Below are 23,448 nucleotides of genomic sequence, written 5' to 3'. Positions count from 1 at the left end.
CGGCGTTCCGGATGTGGCGTCATTTTTGGCGCCAAAAGCATTTAGGCGCCAAATAATGTGGGCGTCTTGTTTGGCGCTAAAAAAATATGGGCGTCGCTTTTGTCTCCACATTATTTAAGTCTCATTATTTATTGCTTCTGGTTGCTAGAAGCTTGTTCACTGGCATTTTTTTCCCATTCCTGAAACTGTCATTTAAGGATTTTGTTCAATTTTGCTTTATATGTTGTTTTTTCTATTACATATTGCAAGATGTTCCACATTGCAACTGAGTCAGAAGATACTTTAGGAAAATCACTGCCGGGGCTGGAGCTACCAAGCTAAGTGTATCTGCTATAAATTTTTGGTATCTGTTTCTCCAGCTGTTGTTTGTATTGCATGTCATGACAAACTTATTAATGCAGATAAAATTTCCTTTAGTATTGTTATATTACCTGTTGCTGTTCCGTCAACATCTAAATTTCAGAGTGTTCCTGATAAACATAAGAGATTTTATTTTTTAAATCCATTTAGAAGGCTATGTCTGTTATTTCTCCTTCTAGTTTACATAAAAGTCCTTTAAAACTTCTCTTTTTTTCAGATGAATTTTTAAATGAACATCATCATTCTGATACTGATAATGGTTCTTCTGGTTCAGAGGTTTCTGTCTCAGAGGTTGATGCTGATAAATCTTTGTATTTGTTCAAGATGGAATTTATTCGTTCTTTATTTTAAAGAAGTATTAATTGCTTTAGATATAGAGGATTCTGGTCCTCTTGATACTGAATCCAAACGTTTAAATAGGGTTTTTAAATCTCCTGTAGTTATTCCAGAAGTGTTTAATCTCCCTGATGTTTTTTCTGAAGTAATTTCCAGGGAATGGAATAATTTGGGTAATTCTTTTACTCCTTCTAAACGTTTAAGCAATTATATCCTGTGCCATCTGACAGATTAGAGTTTTTTGGGACAAAATCCCTAAGGTTTGGGTCTGTCTCTATTCCTGCTAAAATGTACTACTATTTCTACGGCAGATAGTACTAAATTTAAGGATCCTTTAGATAAGAAAATTGAATCCTTTCTAAGAAAAGTTTACTTATGTTCAGGTAATCTTCTTAGACCTGCTATATTTTTACCGGATGTTGCTGCAGCTTCAACTTTTTGGTTAGAAGTTTTAGCACAACAAGTAACAGATCATAATTTTATAGCATTATTATTATTCTATAACATGCTAATAATTTTATTGGTGATACCATCTTTTGATATCATTAGTGTTGATGTCAGGTATATGTCTCTAGCTATTTTAGCTAGAAAAGCTTTATGGATTAAACTTGGAATGCTGATATGTCTTCTAAGTCAACTTTGTTTTCCCTTTCTGTCCAGGGTAGTAATCATTTTTTTGTTCTTTTTTTCATAATAAGGAACAAAAGCCTGATCCTTCATCCTCAGGAGCGGTATCAGTTTGGAAATTTTTTCCAGTTTGGAATATATCCAAGCCTTATAGAAACCTATAGTCAGCTCCTAAGTACCCATGAAGGTGCGGCCCTTTTTTCCAGTTCAGCTGGTATGGGGCAGATTACGTTTTCTTCAAAGGAATTTGGATCAATTCCGTTCTCAATCTCTGGTTTCAGAACATTGTTTCAGAAAGGTACAGAATTGGCTTCAAGTTAAGGCCTCCTGCTAAGAGATTTTTTTCTTTCCCGTGTCCCAGTTAACACAGCAAGGCTCAGCATTTCTGAAATGTGTTTCAGATCTAGGGTTGGCTGGAGTAATTATGCCAGTTCCAGTTCTGGAACAGGGACTAGGGTTTTATTTTATCTCTTCATTGTACCAAAGAAGGTCAATTCCTTCAGACCAGTTCCGGATCTATCAATATTGAATCGTTATGTAAGGATACCAACATTCAAGATGGTTACTGTAGGACTATTCTGCCTTTTGTTTAGTAAGGGCATTATATGTCTACAATAGTTTTACAGGATGTGTATCTGCATATTCCGATTCATCCAGATCTTTTTTAGTGTCTGAGATTCTCTTTTTAGACAAGCATTACCAGTTTTGTGGCTCTACCGTTTGGCCTAGCCTCAGTTCCAAGAATTTTTTTCAAAGATTCTCGGTGCCCTTCTTTCTGTATTCAGAGAACGGGGTTTTGGTATTTCCTTATTTGGACGATTATCTTGGTATTTGCTCAGTCTTCTCATTCGAAGAATCTCATGCGAATCGATTTGTGTTGTTTCTTCAAGATCATGGTTGGAGGATCAATTTACCAAAAAGTTCATTGATTCCTCAGTCAAGGGTAACCTTTCTGGGTTTCCAGATAGATTCAGTGTCCATGACTCTGTCTTTAACAGACAAAAGACGTCTAAAATTGATTTCAGCTTGTCGAAACCTTCAGTCACAATCATTCCCTTCGGTAACCTTATGCATGGAAATTCTAGGTCTTATGACTGCTGCATCGGACGCGATCCCCTTTGCTCGTTTTCACATGCGACCTCTTCAGCTCTGTATGCTGAATCAATGGTGCAAGGATTACACAAAGATATCTCAATTTATATCTTTAAAAACCAATTGTTCGACACTCTCTAACGTGCTTCCGACCTGGACTGTAATTTCAACAGATACAAGTCTCACAGGTTGGGGAGCTGTGTGGGGATCTCTGACGGCACAAGGAGTTTGGGAATCTCAGGAGGTGAGATTACCGATCAATATTTTGGAACTCCGTGCAATTTTCAGAGCTCTTCAGTTTTGGCCTCTTCTGTAGAGAGAATCGTTCATTTGTTTTCAGACAGACAATGTCACAACTGTGGCATACATCAATCATCAAGGAGGGACTCACAGTCCTCTGGCTATGAAAGAAGTATCTCAAATTTTTTTGGTTTGGGCGGAATCCAGCTCCTGTCTAATCTCTGCGGTTTATATCCCAGGTGTAGACAATTGGGAAGCGGATTATCTCAGCCGCCAAATGTTCCATCCGGGCGAATGGTCTCTTCACCCAGAGGTATTTCTTCAGATTGTTCAAATGTGGGAACTTCCAGAAATAGATCTGATGGCGTCTCATCTAAACAAGAAACTTCCCAGATATCTGTCCAGATCCCGGGATCCTCAGGCGGAGGCAGTGGATGCATTTTCACTTCCTTGGAAGTATCATCCTGCCTATATCTTTCCGCCTCTAGTTCTTCTTCCAAGAGTAATCTCCAAGATACTGAAGGAATGCTCGTTTGTTCTGCTGGTAGCTCCGGCATGGCCTCACAGGTTTGGTATGCGGATCTTGTCCGGATGGCCTCTTGCCAACCATGGACTCTAACGTTAGACCAGACTTTCTGTCGCAAGGTCCTTTTTTTCCATCAGGATCTGAAATTCTTAAATTTATAGGTATGGAGATTGAACGCTTGATTCTTGGTCAAAGAGATTTCTCTGACTCTGTGATTAATACTATGTTACAGGCTCGTAAATCTGTATCTAGAGAGATATATTATAGAGTCTGGAAGACTTATATTTTTTGGTGTCTTTCTCATCATTTTTCTTGGCATTCTTATAGAATGCCGAGAATTTTTTTCAGTTTCTTCAGGATGGTTTAGATAAGGGTTTGTCTGCAAGTTCCTTGAAAGGACAAATCTCTGCTCTTTCTGTTCTTTTTCACAGAAAGATTGCTATTCTTCCTGATATTCATTGTTTTGTACAAGCTTTGGTTCGTATAAAACCTGTCATTAAGTCAATTTCTCCTCCTTGGAGTTTGATTTTGGTTCTGGGAGCTCTTCAAGCTCCTCCCTTTGAACCTATGCATTCATTGGTCATTAAATTACTTTCTTGGGAAGTTTTGTTCCTTTTGGCCATCTCTTCTGCCAGAAGAGTTTCTGAATTATCTGCTCTTTTCTTGTGAGTCTCCTTTTCTGATTTTTCATCAGGATAAGGCGGTGTTGCGAACTTCTTTTGAATTTTTTCCTAAAGTTGTGATTTCCAACAACATTAGTAGAGAAATTGTGGTTCCTTCATTATGTCCTAATCTTAAGAATTCTAAGGAGAAAGCATTGCATTCTTTGCATGTTGTTAGAGCTTTGAAATATTATGTTGAAGCTACTAAGTCTTTCCGAAAGACTTCTAGTCTATTTGTTATCTTTTCCGGTTCTAGAAAAGGCCAGAAAGCTTCTGCCATTTCTTTGGCATCTTGGTTGAAATCTTTAATTCATCTTGCCTATGTTGAGTCGGGTAAAACTCCGCCTCAGAGGATTACAGCTCATTCTACCAGGTCAGTTTCTACTTCCTGGGTGTTTAGGAATGAAGCTTCGGTTGATCAGATTTGCAAAGCAGCAACTTGGTCCTCTTTGCATACTTTTTCAATTCTACCTTTTTGATGTATTTTCTTCTTCTGAAGCAATTTTTGGTAGAAAAGTACTTCAGGCAGCGGTTTCAGTCTGAATCTTCTGCTTATGTTTTTTATTAAACTTTATTTTGGGTGTGGATTATTTTCAGCAGGAATTGGCTGTCTTTATTTTATCCCTCCCTCTCTAGTGACTCTTGTGTGGAAAGATCCACATCTTGGGTAATCATTATCCCATACGTCACTAGCTCATGGACTCTTGCTAATTACATGAAAGAAAACATAATTTATGTAAGAACTTACCTGATAAATTCATTTCTTTCATATTAGCAAGAGTCCATGAGGCCCACCCTTTTTGTGGTGGTTATGATTTTTTTGTATAAAGCACAATTATTCCAATTCCTTATTTTATATGCTTTCGCACTTTTTTATCACCCCACTTCTTGGCTATTCGTTAAACTGAATTGTGGGTGTGGTGAGGGGTGTATTTATAGGCATTTTAAGGTTTGGGAAACTTTGCCCCTCCTGGTAGGAATGTATATCCCATACGTCACTAGCTCATGGACTCTTGCTAATATGAAAGAAATGAATTTATCAGGTAAGTTCTTACATAAATTATGTTTTTAGGCGAGCAGCTTCATGCAATGTGGAGGGTTTACGGTCCCGAACCCACTCTCTAACTCCTGCTGATAACTTGTCAAAGCAATGTTCCAACAGGAATAGCTGCAGCACCTCTTCCCCGGATACGGCTTGGCACCCCGCCATCCAGTGAGCTGCTGTGCGGTGCACCTTATATGCCCACTCAACGTAGGAATCACCAGCTAATTTAACAATGTCTCTGAACCGCCTCCGGTATGCCTCCGGTGTAACCGCATACCTGGAGAGCAGAGCCTCTTTTACAGTATTATAATCCCCGACTTCCTCATCTGGAATGGCCCGAAAAGCCTCTCTGGCCCGGCCGGATAATTTTCCGGATAATATCGTGACCCAGTCCTCTGCGGGTACCTGGTGTAGTGCACATTGCCTCTAAAAATCCGCAAGGTACCCATCAATCTCTCCTTCTGTTTCCAGGAAGTTTTTAAAAGCTGCAAAATTTACTTTTCTCTTTTCCACTGGGGTTGCTGTGACTTGGGCTGCTGCAGCGCCGCTTTAGCGAAGTAGGTTGGCCTCCACAGCTGCTATGACCCGGTCGATAATTTCCGCAGATGAGTTGGGGCCATAATGTGCCAGTCTTATTTTAACCGCCCGATCAAAGCTTGCTTCTTCGGGGGTTCTGTCTGATATGCTGGGCCCATTGGTTCCTTCGGTCCCTGGTACTCCTTCCATCTTAGTCAGTATTGTAATAATCCCCCTCTTCCTGAGGTTACTGGCTTGTGTAGTTGCTCTTCTGGGCGATAAGGATCATCCCGTCGCTTGCCACCAATGTTACGGTACCAGCAGGATACCAAGGGTTAATACCAGATGAACGATGTCCTGAATATGGGATCAGCAACTCACAACCCAGCCAGTTCCCCCCTCAAACATGAGACCAGGCTCCACATTGAAGGTAAAAACAGAATGCACTTTATTGAAGGCTACATGCCCAGTATTTATGCAGGTCTGACCCCAGATGGGGGGTTGAAAAGAATATTGTACATTAGATAGAGGGAAAACGCCCTTTGACATGATACAATAGAATTACATTACTTAAGCAGATAAACAATTTAGTCTTTCTTATCACTTGGGCGTCTGCTCTCTGGATGTGATTAAACAATGTGAATGTTTATCACTAAACTTAATTACAGTACACAATAGCTGAGGCTAGCAACCTTGTCTTTAGAAAATAGCTTCTTAAAGCTGAACAAAGTTAACTCTTTCAGTACTGACAGAAGGGTCTGTCACACGAATGATAAAAGCTGCTAACACAGTAACCTTTCAGTCCTAAGGAGATTCTGACTGCATAAAGGAACCTGGGGAAAGAGGTAACAAAAAACACAGACAACAAGCTGCATACAGGAGGGTTTAAAGTGTTGGATGCTAAAACACAGTGCAAGTATAAACACATAATAAAAGTGGCATTTCAGTGAGCCTTCAGAGCAGAAGGTGTGAGCCATGTCTTTTTTTGCGATCCTCCAAATAAGGAACATTACTTATTTGTGGCTACAGCCCCACTTAATTTAAACTACAGAGGGAAGACCCCCCTTTTTTAGTTTTACATGTTTTTAAGAGTGCACACTCTATATTGTTATCATATATGAATTGTGATTTTATGATTGTATTTTTAGAAGATAGAAATAACTTGTGTTTTAAATACTGCCTTTTTTTAGCAAATAGGTTTTAATTGAAATAATTTTTATTGAATTTTTGGTAATCTTACAAATCTCACAAGAAACCTATACGAGTTATAAATAGGTTGTACAGACATGTCAACAAGTCATATAATAACAATCTCTTGTACTCCTGAGTGGCACTGAAAACACAAAGATACAAACAGAGCTCAGCCTATCATGCCCTTCACCCTAAATGAACCAGTATGAAATAAACTATACCTAACTAGAAACTATACCCTCCTCCCCCCGCCCCCCCCCTCCCGGTATTTCCAAGAACTCTAACCAATAGCAAGTGTACTAAATGGCCCTATATCCAGAGGTTGCTACAGAAATTGTTAACACTGCAACCACCTCAACTTCCCTCCATTCCTTCTACCCATGTATTTCCCGTGGAGGTCACATTTAGCCCACCTCTCTCATAATCCAATGAAACAACACTTTTTGGAACTGATCAGTAGTCCACGCAGCCAACTCTGACATTGTGTATGCGTCATTAATTTTATCCATAACCTCTGTCCAACTTGGTGCACCCACCTTCTAATGTCTAGCTATGCAAATTCGTAAATAAGTACAAAGAGTTTTAATGTATGTGTTAACTGCAGAGTTAAATGGTTTTACCTTATCGTTCAGGAGCGCCTGGGCTATCGTTAGTGTAATGTGTTCATTTATTGTGTTACCCAGCAGCTCCGAAAGCTTCACCCATAATGGTTGCAATTTTGGGCAATCCCACCACATGTGCCTGTACGTCCCCGTCTCCTTACATCCCCTATAGCAAGTTCCTGGACTTAGTGATGAGTAGTGCGCTGTCCGTTCAGCCGTACGATACCACCTGAAGTACAACTTAATGCAATTTTCCTTCATATCTGCGCTCAACAATCCTTTACTAGAATCTAGCAGAATTTCATCCCAGGGAAAGGGGTTGTCTCGGTCTATTAGATATGTATTTAGTGATAGCTGATGATATCTGCAGGTAAAGGAACCAATGTAATTTATATGGTTGAATTCTATCCTGAATCTGAATAAAAGTAAATACCTTGGTTTTTTCTAAGAAGTCTGCCACCCTGTATAGTCCTTTGTTTTCCCATTTCCCAGCTAACTTCCTAAGTTGCAGAGGGAGTAAAAATTTCAAAGGTAGTGTCCAGGACTGGGAGGGATATATTTTCAATTTTTGGTTGATCATGTGTCACATATGTACTTGTTACTGGGGATCTATATGTAGGTGACCTCACTCTCAGTGCGGGGTCCCACAAAACATCTGCCGGGCTCTCGCACCTCGCTATATCTGCTTCTCCTTGGCCAGATGACCTCCTTTAAATTTTTCCCCAGAATGGTAGATTGTGCCAGCCTTGAGGCTTGGTAATATTCTATCAGGTTCGGGACCCCCCCCCCACCTGTCCATGTTGTTTCAACAGCTGTGAAGCAATTCTAGCCTTCCCATCCCCTTTTAGAAAGCGAAGCAAATCTGCCTGTAAGGCATTCAAATCTGCCAGGGGGACCCCAATCGGCAGAGCTCGAAAGAGATACATAACCCTGGGAAGAACATTCATTTTTATAGCCGATAGTCTCCCATACCACGAGAACCTGCCCTTTTTCCAGTTGTTTAGATCTTTCCTAACCATTTTATAAATGGGTTCATAATTTAATTTGTATAGGTCTGAGAAATTACTGTTTAACTTAACCCCAAGATATGTAATGTGAATTTTTGCCCATGTCAGATTAAAATTCAATTCAATCATTTTCTTTGTATGAGAGGGGAGACCGACCGGGAGTGCCTCGCACTTGTCTAAATTAACCTTATAACCCAATATCTCCGAGAACTCCCTTAGAATATTATAGAGATTAGGTAGAGAGATCAGGGGTCTGGTCAATGTTAACAAGACATTGTCGGCGAATAATGTAAGTTTATATTCCTCACTTGCCAACTGAATACCCGATACAACGTCCGACTGTCTAATGAGCGCTGCCAGCGGCTCAATGCATACAGCAAACAGCGGCGAGAGCGGGCACCCTTGACGGGTCCCATTTAAAATATCTATGGACTGACATTTTTTCTGACTATTCACTCCTATAACTCTGGAGGTTTTTTTACCATACTGATACTTTCCGTTTCCACCAGAAACTAGATACATTTGATGTTTATTCTGAATTGTTATATGTACATTTTATTCTTCCATAAAATTTACTGTTAGACACATGGATCCATGTAATATATTTTATACTTTGTTAAAATAAAGGAGTTTTAATTTTATCATCCATATATAACACTCTCACTGCCTATACCACTACCCATTTAGGTGCTCCTTTTTTGAGTTTCTCTTTTTGCAATTTTTATTTGGTGAGCTAGGGCACATGTTATTAAGAAGCTTAAGTGGTCACTATCATTTAGCTCTGAGTATATCTTTTAACATTAGCATGATAAAAATGTTACTCAACCCTACAGAGTAAGCTAACCAGTGGATTTCCTTGTTATCTTCAGTTATCATAACAGAGTATCTCTTCGTCTAGCTCTACCTACTGTGTGCATTATACAGTATTAGCTGGTGTTTTTAAGAGTTTATATCTGATATCACCATAAGAGATACCATTTATGACCTATTTTAATTCTGGTGTGATGTAATACAAAAAAAAAAAGTTGCTCTCTCTGTCTAACTTTTGTGGTTGCAAGGTAGTTTTTCCTTCATCCCCCATAGCAGCAAGTTACTATATGGTCTTTGGAGCTTGTTCCTTTTAAACCATAAGTTTTAATTTTGCATAGTGAAACACATTGAAGTGTGCTTTTATCATTCATTATGCCTACTTTTCTTGTAATTTTAATCTGAAAATGTGTTGGAATAGCAGGACCAGACATTCCATAAGGCAGAGTAGGCTTCTGTCTGAGAGCTAATCATAGCAATGTGTAATTGTGTGGAGTGGAGTGATTTAAAACTAAACTTTTATATGAATCATGTGTAAAAGGAGAGTGGAATGTTCCACTATTAAAATTAAATACAAATAAATGTAAAACCGTGTCAAAAATACAAATTGACACACAAACTCCTCCCTGAATTCGGTGCAGTGATCAGTCTGCACCGATAACCAGTCCCCCTAGCAAGTTAATTGGTGAGCTTTCAATCCGCAGACTTTGTGATAGTGTCAATATATCAAGCTAGAAAAACACAGTTAAGTAAATCAAATTAATTGTGAAAATAAGTATACTACAAAGTGCGTGTGCACAATAGCCTGGTTCCTTAAAAATCACAAAATGAGATGTATATATGTAACGATAGTCTGACAATTATTCTATCTTGGTCAGTAACGGGTAAAGCCAAAAACCGCTACTATTTCCTTATTATACACTGTGAGTCGGGTATCGACAGTATAACTAGTAACAGTGTTTAAAGTCTACCCGGTAGAAATGGTTTAGCTAAAAATGTATTCAGTACTGTAGTAGGTACGAAGTAGGTAAATTATCATTGCCCTGTACCGGAAGCAATTGCCAAAATGGCACACAGTTTAAGCTAAACCTTTAAAATCACCATTGTGATTTGGAGAGGACATAGGACCATGAGGCCTAATTATCAAGCTGTCAACTATGCTGCATTTGACGGCACCAATACGCTCATCTAACATCGCCTAACATTGCTGCCGCGGACCTGAATACGATCTCAATATTTATTAAAAAAAGCTGGCAAAGAGCCGCGCACCAAGTACGGGGCGATGAGCAGCGGACTGTTGTTAACTAACAGTCATCAATCTCGCTGCTATTCGGCTTTTCCCCAACTTTATTTATACCCTGTCACTAAACACCTCCACTATACTTAAAATGTTTAACCCCTATCCCGCCGCTCCCGGACCTCACCGCAACTAAATAAATGTATTAACTTATGATAGTTTTCCTAAAGTTTTAATTCACCTGTCTTATCCAGTTTCTACAAATATATTACACTGCGTGAGCTACACTGCAAATATACGGCTAGATTACGAGTTTTGCGGTAAGAGTGAAAAAGCATCTTTAAGGCTCTTTTTCACTACCGCTGGTATTACGAGTCTTGCAGGTTTAGGGGCACCGTACACTTTTTTTGGCCGTAACGCAACTTAATTACAGCAGCTTTCAAAAAGTCATTTTTCAATGGACCTTTGTGCCGGTATTACGAGTCTGCCTGGGAGACCAAAAAGTGAGTGCTACACCCTATTCCGTCAAGATCCATACCGTAAACTGAAAGTCAGTAGTTATGAGTTTTAAGTTACAAATCTGTAGCATAAAACTCATAACTAAAGTGCTAAAAAGTACACTAAACGCCCATAAACTACCTATTAACCCCTAAACCCCTGGCCTCCCACATCACTACCACTAACTAAACCTATTAACCCCTAAACTGCCAGCCCCCCCCACATCGCCATAAACTAAATTAAGCTATTAATCCCTAAACCTAACAATCCGATAACTTTATATTAAAATTACCTCATCCCTATCTTATAATAAATTTAAACTTACCTTTAGAATTAAATTAAACTATATTAAACTATTTATTAACCTACCCTATTATACTACAATTACATTAAACTAACAATTAAATTAACTATATTACATATTTAAAAACCTAACCCTACTCTAGTTATTTAAATCTACAAATTAAAATGTACTAAATTACAAAAAAATAACAACTAAGTTACAAAAAATAATTATACCTAATCTAAGAGCCTTATCAAAATAACGTCCCCCATAAATAAAAAAAAACCTAGCCTACACTAAACTACCAATGGCCCTTAAAAGGGCCTTTTGCGGGGCATTGCCCCAAAGAAATCGGCTCTTTTACCTGTAAAAAAAAAAAAAAAAAAACCCCAACAGTAAAACCCACCACCCACACAACCGAACCCCCCAAATAAAAACTATCTAAAAAAACCAAAGGGCATTTGTATGGGCATTGCCCTTAAAAGTGCATTTAGCTCTTTTACTGCCCAAAGTCCCTCTTCTTCCGACGTCTGTTGAAGAATAAAGTTTCCCTTTAAATGACGTCATTCAATATGGGTTCCCTTACATTCCGATTGGCTGATAGAATTCTATCAGACAATAGGAATTAAGGAGGAAAAAATCCTATTGGCTGTTGCAATCAGCCAATAGGATTCAGCTTTCATCCTATTGGCTGATCCAATCAGCCAATAGGATTGAGCTTGCATTCTATTGGCTATTCCAATCCAACCAGTTATGTAATTTAGGCAATATTTACATGTCCAAATACATCTTAAACATGCAACCTAAATGTAGTTTTTATATCCTTTTTGTATACATAGTACCATCAGAAAGATAGTACAGTACTGTAATCAGAAAGGCAATTGTTACTGTTTTAAATAAATAAAGGCTATAGTTTTGGATTTAGAACACAAAAAAGAAACCAAAGACACAGGCAAAGAAGACAGTGACTTACTGGTGGGCAAAATGGTACTTTTGAATAATTTTACTTTAAAAAAGATATTAATGTAAAATTCTAGATTTGAGAAATATTCTGGATTTTAGAATTCCAGATTTGGGGATTTATACATGTATGTTGAAAAGGAAGATTCTTGATCATTGGAAGTGCTAAGATTTATTTTGCACTTAGCATTTGAGGTAAGGGATACAAATCTAGCCCTGCTAAATAGGTATGTTTTTTTTGTTTTGTTTCTTTATATGTTATAAACACAAAAATATGCTGTTTAAATCAATTTGACTATTTGTGAACGTTGGCAGAGAAAGGAAGTGATGCCTTAGTAACAATATATAACTTCTATGTCTCATTAAGGTTTATACAAGTACCCACTGTAGATCAGTTTAATATATTGCTTTTACAAGTGGCCACTAAGCAGCACTTAAAATAAACTATTTTTTAACACCTTGTTTTATCAAGCCATGCTTATACAGCTGTACCGTAACCACATGTGTGTCTAGAATGTTTTCCAGACCTTCCTGATCGAGTAAATAAGACTGTCACAATCACAGTTTTTTTCGGCTCACAGAAAAAAAGGTCTTATACATAAAATGGGGCAGTCCAGTTCAAAGTGATCACTACCCAATTTATTTGTACGTTTTTAACAGATTTTCAGCACTGCTTCTTTCGTAAGGTGGTAAAAGTCCATTACTTCTGGGAATTCAGTTCCTAGCCACTAGTAGGAGTTTTGATACCTTAGGAGGTGAGGTTACCAATAAATATTCTAGAACTTCGGGTGATCTTAAAAGCTGGCCTATTCGGAAGAATGAGTCTCTTCTTCGTATTTAGTCGGACAATGTCACGGCTGCAGCATATATCAATCATCAAGGACGTACTCATTGTTCTCTGGCAATAAAGGAGGTATCTTGCATTAGCCAATAGGCAGAGAACCATTGTATAATTTCTGTGATTCACATTCCACGTGTGAACAACAGGGATGTGGATTATATGTCACCAAACCTTTCTTTTGGGGGAATGGTCTCTTCATTCAGATGTCTTCAATCAGATAGTCCAGAAATTGGGCCTCTTGATTAAATCACAAGCTGCCCATATATTTCCGAAGTCCAGGGATCCTTGTGCGGAGAACATAGATGCTCTAAAAGCTCCTTGGTCTTTTCGTTTGGCTTATTTATTTACTCCTACTTTTTTACTTCCATAAGTGATAGCTTGGATAAAACAGGAACTGTTATCAGTGATTCTCATAGCTCCAGCTTGGTCTCGCAAAACTTGGTTTGCAGACCTAGTTCAAATGTCCAGTTCTCTTCCATTATTTGTTCCCCTTTATCCAGACCGTTTAACTGTAGGTTCATTTTGTCATCAACATCTTGAGTCTCTGAACCTGATGGCTTGGAAATTGAATGAGGCAGTAATAAGTATTTTGGTTGAAGCAACAAAACCAGTCACTAGAAGAATGTATCACAAGACAGGAAAATTTTTATTTTGTGGTGTGAGTCACATAGCTTTAATTGGTATTCCTTCAGAGTTCTTCAGTTTTTACAAGATAATATAGATAAGGGATTATTGTCCAGTTCAAGAAAATTGCTGAACTTCCAGATATCCAGAGTTTTGTTCAAACTTTGATCAGATTGAAACCCTTTATTAAACCAATTTCTCCTCCCTGGAACCTTCGCTTGATACTACGGGTCCTGCAGGGTCACATTTTGAACCTATGCGTTCTCTTGATATTTTGTTTCTATCTTGGAAAGTAGTACTTTTCTTAGCAATCTATTCTGCTTAATGAATTTCAGAGTTGTCTGCGCTTTCTTGTAATCCTCCTTATTTAGTCTTGCATCAGGACAAGGTGGTTTTGCGGACCAATTTAGATATTTTTGCCAAAAGGTATATTGTCAGATAACATCAATAGAGAAATTGTGGTTCATTCTCTTTGTCCTAATCCTCATAATTATAAGGAAAGACTTTTGCATAATTTGGATGTTGCGCAAGCCTTAAAATTGTATCTTCAGACCACTATAAACAGACCTCTAGTTTGTTTAATTTTTCTGACCTACATAGGGGACAAAAGGCCTTGGCAGTTACCCTGGCTTCATGGTTGAAACTTTTAGTTCACAAGGCTTACTTGGAGGCGGGGAAGTCTTACCCAAAGCCTATTACTGCTCATTCTAGAAGATCAGTTTTTTATTTCCTGAGCTCTCAGGAATGAGGCTTCATAGGAACAAATTTGCAAGGCAGCAACATGGTCATCCCTGCATAAATTTAATAATACATTTTATCATTTTGATGTTTTTGCTTCAGTGGAAGCAGCCTTTGGTAGGAAAGTCCTCCAGGCTACAGTTTCACGAAATTAGGTGCTTGCCTTTTTTCTATGTATTTCCCTCACTCATTACTCGTTGACCCCATAGCTTGGGTATTATTTCTCAAAAGTAATTAACTCATAGACTCTCACCACCTTACGAAAGAAAACATAATTTATGCTTAACTGATAAATTCATTTCTTTCGAGGTGGTGAGAGTCCGTAAGGCCTGCCTAATATATATTTTTTGTAATTTGCTGCCAGCAGTTCTAGTGTTTTTGCACCTAATTTCCATTTTCTATTCTTTCCTATCTTTCTCCTTCTTGGCTATACATAAAACTGGCTTATCAGTGATGTGGGAGGGATAGAGAACTCTTGGAGTTTTGTGAATCTCCTCCTAGTGGCCAGGAACTGAATTCCTAGAAGTAATGAACTTGTGGACTCTTACCACCTCAAAAAATTGAATTTATCGGGTAAGCATAAATTGTGGGGGGGGGGGTTTCACTTATCAAATTTGACAGCTAAAGGCTCTTAATAAAATGCAAAACTGGGTGTTTCAGCATATTTCAAGTTGTATTGGAATGGAACAGTTATTTTGCACATGGCCAATACAATACAATAAATATCAATAAATTATCTAGATTCATTGAGCCTTTTTTTCAATCATCCTTGTATAGACCATCACTAGTAGACGTCCTAAAATTTACATGTGTTGTATAATAGCCAAATACATGATATCTTCTACAGCAAACAGATCTGCTGAAAATGTGAAAAATCAGCAATAATGACTGCATCTAGAAAAGACTTATCAGTAATTTTAATAAAATGTTTTGTTTTCATATTCACATTTTAGTAATATTAAAGGGGCTGTCTACTTGAAAATTGTTATTGTTTTAAAAGATAGATAATCCCTTTATTAACCGTTCCCCAGTTTTGCATAACCAACACTGTTATAGAAATATAATTTTTACCTCTGTGATTACCTTGTATCTAAGTCTCTGAAGACTGCACCCTTATCTCAGTGCTTTTTACAAATCTGCATTTTAGCAAATTAGTGCTGGTTCCTGAATAACTCCACGGGAGTGAGCACAATGTTATCTATATGACACACCTAGCACTGTCTAGCTGTGAAAAGCTAATAAAATGCACTGAGATAGGAGCAGGTCTTCAGGGGCTTAGAAACAGGCAGATATTTAGAAGTTATAAAGTATATTTATATACCAATGTTAGTTATATGGGAAATAGGTAGTAAAGGTGTTGTTTATCTTTTTAAACAATAAAATAATCATGTAGACTGTCCCTTTAAGTTATAGCATGTTTGTTTTATCTTTCGGCAGTCACATAATTGTGAGCAAAATATTAATGTTTAGCTTCCTTCTTGTGTGTTGGCTACCAAGATCATGTTTTTAAAGGGTTATTCCGGTCAAAATTTAAATGCACATAGAGGAATAACATTTTTCTCTGCAAGTGCACTTGAAGGATAGCTGTATATTCTTAGTACACCAGCATTTTAAATACTGCAGCTGTTCTGAGTGCCAGTGGGGCTTTTATTATATTAACAAATTGAGCCATTACCAGATGATACAATCACCTTAGGCTCTCTGAGAAAGTGCTGTGTTTAAAATGCTGGTGCACAATGCATTTGAAACATCTATGGCTTTTATTAGAAGCATTTTGCTAACACATGTGTATGACAAAAATGCTTCTATTCAAAACTGAAATGCATCCATGTGGATTCCAATTTTGGGTGGAATGTCCCTTTGATACACACTAATTTTTCACATGAAGATTCTTGTATAGTGATCTGTTGTTCTTGATTGAAGATGAAAATCTGACAATGATTTCTTCTCAATGATTGGAAAAAAAAATATTATTACAGTAAAAACATTTTGTATTTTTTTTTTTTTAAAGATCCGTTAAGCAAACATGCTCAGTATAACCCTCCTACATGCCTATATTAAAATTGCATTAATATTGTTCAACTCATATTACAATGGTTTTGGAACTCAAGATGTTAATTTAAAAATGTTAATTTTTATTGTGAATTAATTTTATGTGATACAATGTACAAAAAGATCAATCCAAACAATTTTATTTTTGTTATATTGTCAGCTGCCAAATAGCCTTTGTTAACCTAGAAACTTATACATTGGACTTTGTGTTCCTAATGATCCATTTTTATCTACTAGAGTGTATTGAATTGTATACAAATTGTTCCTTTACCTTTTTGTTTTGTTATTTTAAATAGCTGCATTTGCCTGTTGTATCCCCACCTATATTAAATATTTCAATGCTTAAACGCTGGTTATAAAAAAGCTTTGTAAACAATAAGGTTTAGAAGAAATTACACTCCCAGTAGTTGGTGAGACAGAGTGATACTAAAATGCTGATTTTCCATTGTTCTCTCTTAGTATTGGTGTCACTGTCTATAGAAATATAAAATATATATACATATACATATATACTAATGAGCCCTGCTTTCCCTGTAAGCTCAGCCTGGTTCAAAATTATCAGACCGCTATTTCATATATAAAAATGAACAGAGAGGAACGATTTCTCATACTTTAAACTCTGCAGCTCGTATGACATGTTGTAAACACATTAAGGGGAAAACAATTTTACGGTACATTGTCCCTTTCATGCTTCTTTAAAGGGAAAGTATACACCAGTTTACAAATATTTGCATGTAATAAACACTACTATAAAGAAAAATTTGCACAGATACTGATATAAAAATCCAATATAAAACATAGTTAAAAGCTCCCAGTTCAGCACTTTTGATGAGATTAGGCTGGGACACTCAGTGAAAGGGTCTGGGAAAGCAGGAACAGCAGACACTCCCCCCCCCCCCCCTTCATATGGAAATACCCATTACACAAACAGGAGATAGCTGAAGTCTGTAGACATCATTACTGTAAATAACAAGCACGCTTGACAATCTTATGCTAACCTCTTATTGACATTTGTAGTGTTTGACAATTATTTTATTAACAGAAGACCCATGAAAAGCAGAAGTTATTTGTAACAAGCTGCAAGTGCATTGGCTGACATCGATCCCTTATATATATATATATCACGTTTCATATACATATTCCAACCTATAGCATGCCAATCCTGCTCGTGAGTCTAACCTCATTACATTATTGAATATATTATATAATGCTTCATATCAGCTACTGAGCATGTGTGAAAGGACGAGTAAGGTTGTGGATAATGTGTCCTGTTTTATTTACGTTAAATTGTATTGTGATAAACAGAGAAAAAGTCTGTATTAAAAAAAAGAATGCAACTGTACTGCTTGTTTGTTTATTTTTATTTCAGATTTACTCTTATTTGAATCAAATTCGTGCAGGACAATAGTTTATTAATGTACAGTTTGTTTTCAATGGGTGTGAAGAAGTTACTCGCTGTTTTATTATTTTGTTTGTGATCTTTAAATTATTCAAAGAAGAAATAAAATAACATTGTTACCTACTGTACTTTTTTTTTAAATTTGTGGTGAAGTTATTATATTATTTTGGACATTTGTTTTAAATGATTTTATTTTAGCAGGCAAATAATGTATTCATGTAGTCATTTACATATCACAGGCAGGTTCTAAAGCCTGTTTCTAATTACAAAAGAAATGTTTATAATGTAGTTAATAGAGTTTGAAAGGAAACCACACATGAGCGCACACTGTTTTTGTTGTAATGAGGTAAATAAAACGGAGTACTGTACCAGTTACATCAGGTAATAATAATAACAGCTACATTCTCTCACATCATCATAGAACTGTATCAAAACAGGTGGGTACATTTTTAGGACTGAAATATGTGGACATTGCTTCCAGACTCCATATCACTCCTCTAGAGAGCATTCCACCCTCCCATAAGCACAATAGATTCACTAAACTCAGACAGAGGGAGACTTTTTGGATCTATAAATTCCTATCCTTATTCCCTTTAGATTTAAATGAGGTTATTGATTTGGCAGCATTAACAAACATGTTTTACATACTATACTATGTTTTATTATATCAAGTGTGAATGGTGGAGTCTGACCCCTATATATGCCCTACCTTTCCTGCTTGATAGAGATCAGTTTCTACCCGTTTAGAGTGGGGCCAAGCCTGTGATCTTTCAGGTTGTTCCAACATATAGGTGTCTGAGAAGATTAGCCCTGGTGTAGATGTTGGGGTCCTGAAGGGACGTTTCCTACAGATCCCTTTAGCTGTACAGGATATCACATACTCACCACATATACATATGTATATGTGTGCCCTGTCCACTGTAGACAGCCTATACACGAGTGATGAATAGAGCTTTAATGAATCAATACCATGTATGTTAAAGGGACACTCAAGTCAAAATTAAAGTTTCGTGATTCAGATAGTGCGTGCAATTTTAAACAACTTTCCAATTTACTTCCATTAACAAAATGTTCAGTCTTTTTATATTTAAACTTTTTGAGTCACCAGCTCCTACTGAGCATGTGCAAGAATTCACAGAATAAACTTATATGCATTTGTGATTGGCTGATGGCTGTCACATGGTACAGGGGGAGTGGAAATAGACATAACTTTTAAAATTGTCAGAAAAAAAATCTATTCACTTGAAGTTCATACTAAGTGCTGTTGCATTGTCTTGTTATCATGCATTTGTTGATTATGCAAATCTACTATGTTTACTGGTCCTTTCCAACTAGTATTGGGATAGTTGCAAATATGCCCAAAATGCCTTTCTGATGCTCTATCAAGTGCCTTGAGGTGTCGAATTTGAAAAAGTCAAAACTGGTTTCAAAAAGTCTCTTTTAATGTGTTTGTGATAGCTGAGAACATTTTGTCTCCATCGTAAAAAATAGCGGCTAGATTACTAGTTGTGCGGTAAGGTGAAAAAGCAGCGTTAACAGGTCCAAACGCTGCTTTTTTACTCCCGCTGCTTTTACGAGTCTTGCAGGTATAGGTGTACCGCACACTTTTTTAGCCTTACCGCAAACCAACTTACGTAAATTTCGTAAAGGCTTTTTCCTATGGGACTTCCATAGCGCCGGTATTACGAGTTTGTCCTGGGAGCCCAAAAAGTGAGCGGTACAGCCTCTACCGCCAAGATTCCTAACGCATTTTAAAGTCAGTAGTTAAGAGTTTTACACTACAAAGCTGTAGCATAAAACTCATAACTAAAGTGCTAAAAAGTACACTAACACCCATAAACTACATATTAACTCCTAAACCGAGGTCCTTGCATCGCAAACACTAAAATAAAATTATTAACCCCTAATTTGCCGCTCCGGACATCGCCCCTACTATAATAAACATATTAACCCCTAAACTGCCGCACTCCCGCACTCCCGCCTTGCAATCGCTAGTTAAATATTATTAACCCCTAATCTGCCACCCCTAATATCGCCGCACCTACATTATACTTATTAACCCCTAAACCTAAGTCTAACCCTAACACCCCCTAACTTAAATATAATTTAAATAAATCTAAATAAAATTCCTATCATTAACTAAATAATTCCTATTTAAAACTAAATACTTACCTATAAAATAAACCATAAGCTAGCTACAATATAACTAATAGTTACATTGTATCTAGCTTAGGGTTTATTTTTATTTTACAGGAAAGTTTGTATTTATTTTAACTAGGTAGAATAGTTACTAAATAGTTATTAACTATTTACTAACTACCTAGCTAAAATAAATACAAATTTACCGGTAAAATAAAACCTAACCTAAGTTACAATAACACCTAACACTACACTACAATTAAATACAAACACCCCCCCCAACAGTAAAACCTACCACCCACACAACCAACCCCCAAAAAAAAATACTAACTTAAAAAAAACCTAAGCTCCCCATTGCCCTGAAAAGGGCATTTGGATGGGCATTGCCCTTAAAAGGGCATTTAGCTCTATTGCAGCCCAAAGCCCTAACCTAAAAAATAAACCCACCCAATACACCCTTAAAAAACCTAACACTAACCCCCGAAGATTTACTTACCGGGAGAAGTCTTCAAGTGGCAAGATGTCCTGAGCGAAGCTGGCAGAAGTGGTCCTCCAGACGGGCAGAAGTCTTCATCCAGACGGCATCTTCTATATTCATCCTTCCGACGCGGAGCGGCTCCATCTTCAAGACTTCCGGCGGGGAGCATCCTCCTCAATCGACGGCTTCTTCGGAATGAATGTACCTTTAAGTGACGTCATCCAAGATGGCATCCCTTAGATTCCGATTGGCTGATAGAATTCTATCAGCCAATCGGAATTAAGGTATACAAAATCCTATTGGCTGATGCAATCAGCCAATAGGATTGAACTTAAATCCTATTGGCTGATCCAATCAGCCAATAGAATTGAGCTTGCATTCTATTGGCTGATTGGAACAGCCAATAGATTGCCAGCTCAATCCTATTGGCTGATTGCATCAGCCAATAGGATTTTTTCTACCTTAATTCCGATTGGCTGATAGGATTCTATCAGCTAATCGGAATCTAAGGAAGGCCATCTTGGATGACGTCACTTAAAGGTACATTCATTCCGAAGAAGCCGTCGATTGGAGAGGATGCTCCGCGCCGGATGTCTTGAAGATGGAGCCGGTCCGCGTCGGAAGGATGAAGATAGAAGATGCCGTCTGGATGAAGACTTCTGCCCGTCTGGAAGACCACTTCTGCCGGCTTCGTTGAGGACATCTTGCCGCTTGAAGACTTCTCCCGGTAAGTGAATATTTGGGGGTTAGTGTTAGGATTTTTTAAGAGTGTATTGGGTGGGTTTATTTCCAAATGCCCTTTTCAGGGCAATGGGGAGCTTAGGTTTTTTTAAGTTAGTATTTTATTTTGGGGGTGATGTTTGTATTTTTTTTTTCAGGTAAAAGAAATGCCCCACAAAAGGCCCTTTTAAGGGCTATTGATAGTTTAGTTTAGGCTAGGGTTTTTTTTTTATTTTGGGGGGCTTTTTTATTTTTATAGGGCTCTTAGAATATGTGTAATTAGTTTAAAGATCTGTAATTTGTTTTTTATTTTCTGTAATTTAGTGTTTTTGTAATTTAGCTAATTTTATTTAATTGGTAGCATGAGGTGTTATTGTAACTTAGGTTAGGTTTTATTTTACAATTTGTATTTTTTTTAGCTAGGTAGTTAGTAAATAGTTAATAACTATTTAGTAACTATTCTACCTAGTTAAAATAAATACAAACTTGCCTGTAAAATAAAAATAAACCCTAAGCTAGATACAATGTAACTATTAGTTATATTGTAGCTAGCTTAGGGTTTATTTTATAGGTAAGTATTTAGTTTTAAATAGGAATTATATAGTTAATGATAGGAATTTGTATTTATTTATTTAAATTATATTTAAGTTAGGGTTAGACTTAGGTTTAGGGGTTAATAAATTTAGAATATTGGCGATAATGTTGGGGACGGTAGATTAGGGTTTAATAAATGTAGGTAGGTTGCGGCGATGTTAGGGGCAGCAGATTAGGGGTTAATAAATATGTAGGTGTCGGCGATGTTGGGGGCAGCAGATTAGGGGTTCATAAGTATAATGTAGGTGGTGGCGGGGTCCGGAGCGGCAGATTAGGGGTTAATAAATATAATGCATGTGTCGGCGATGTCGGGGGCGGCAGATTAGGGGTTAATAAGTGTAAGATTAGGGGTGTTTAGACTCGGGGCTCATGTTAGTGTGTTAGGTGTAAACATAACTTTAGTTTCCCCATAGGAATCAATGGGGCTGCGTTACTGAGTTTTACGCTGCTTTATTGCAGGTGTTAGACTTTTTCTCAGCCGGCTCTCCCCATTGATGTCTATGGGGAAATCACGCACAAGCACGTATAACCAGCTCACTTCTCACTTAAGCAGCGCTGGTATTGGAGTGCAGTGTGGAGCGCAATTTTGCTCTACGCTCACTTCTTGCCTGTTAACGCCAGGTTTGTAAAAACCCATAATACCAGCACTGTAGGAAAGGGAGCGGTGAGAATAAACTGCACGTTAGCACCGCACAGCTCATAACGCAAAACTCGTAATCTAGCCGTAGGTTTTTTTAGCAAGAATCCAAAAACATGATTGCTGGTGTGGGAAAGAGTCGAAAATAAATTAAGAATGTTTACTTTTTACACTAGCATATCTCTTAACCTAAAATAGCAAACTTTTATTGCAATCATGAATTAATATTCTCTCTTTTTTAAAAATTGTTTACAAATTTTACAGTTTAACAATCTGTGAGAATCTTCTCAAAAAAATCTGATTGGAATATAGCTGTTGAGTGTAAAATACATTTGAAGTTAACATATTGTGAAATCACAGAAAACATTTTTCTTTCTTCAAAACTACAGATTACAGTAGAATGCCCTTAAATTTGTAAAGCTAACTTGCTAAACACGCTTCTGACTACAAAATACAGGTAGCCCTCAGTTTACGCCAGGGTTAGGTTCCAGAAGGAATGGTTGTAAATCGAAACCGTTGTAAATTGAAACCCAGTTTATAATGTAAGTCAATGGGCAGTAAGGGAGATAGGTTCTAGGCCCCTCTCAAAATTGTCATAAGTAACACTTAATACATTATTTTTAAAGATTTGAAATGAAGACTTTCAATGCTACACAACATTATAAACCTAATAAAATAATCACACAACACAAAATATATAATAAACTAAGTTAAATGAACAAAAACATTTGCTAAACAGCATTATAAACCTAATAAAATAATCACACAACACAGACTTCACTTGCATTTTTCTGCAAACAGTTCTTTCTGTGCATTCCAATCTGGACTGAGTTATAGACAGGAAGATCTTGTTCCTTTGAAATCTGCTCAATAGCTCAGGTCTGGTTAAACTGATTCATTTCAGCTTGCTTGGCTTTGCTGCAACAAAAGTGGACAGCTCCACCTAGTGGCAATTTTAATAAATGCACTGCTTCTCAATGCTTTTTAATAGCAGTCACATGACTGGAAAAAAGGTTGTTATTCTGAAACGGTGTAAATTGAACCGTTGTGAAACGAGGGCCACCTGTACTCCATTGATATGCAGTAGCTGTTATAGCAACTGTCACTAGATGGCAGTGATGCATTTGAGTAATATACTCCTTTCTTACACTTATTTCCATAGTATAGCAACTACCACTAGATGGCAGTGATGCATTTGAGTAATATTTTCTCTTACACTAATTTCAATAATACAGCT

At 37.3% G+C, this 23,448-nt stretch overlaps 1 long non-coding RNA gene across 1 annotated transcript; it reads left to right on the top strand.

Annotated features, from left to right (window-relative positions):
- The first annotated feature begins 4,829 nt into the window (after window positions 1–4,829).
- LOC128664068 (uncharacterized) lies at window positions 4,830–17,771 on the top strand. Its single transcript, XR_008402918.1, has 2 exons — window positions 4,830–16,922; window positions 17,118–17,771. It is a non-coding gene; the product is annotated as an uncharacterized LOC128664068 (long non-coding RNA).
- Window positions 17,772–23,448: the final 5,677 nt, after the last annotated feature.

The sequence above is a fragment of the Bombina bombina genome, chromosome 6, assembly GCF_027579735.1.
Source record: "Bombina bombina isolate aBomBom1 chromosome 6, aBomBom1.pri, whole genome shotgun sequence".
Classification (NCBI taxonomy): Eukaryota; Metazoa; Chordata; class Amphibia; order Anura; family Bombinatoridae; genus Bombina; species Bombina bombina.
This window is presented reverse-complemented; position numbering and strand designations above follow the sequence as displayed.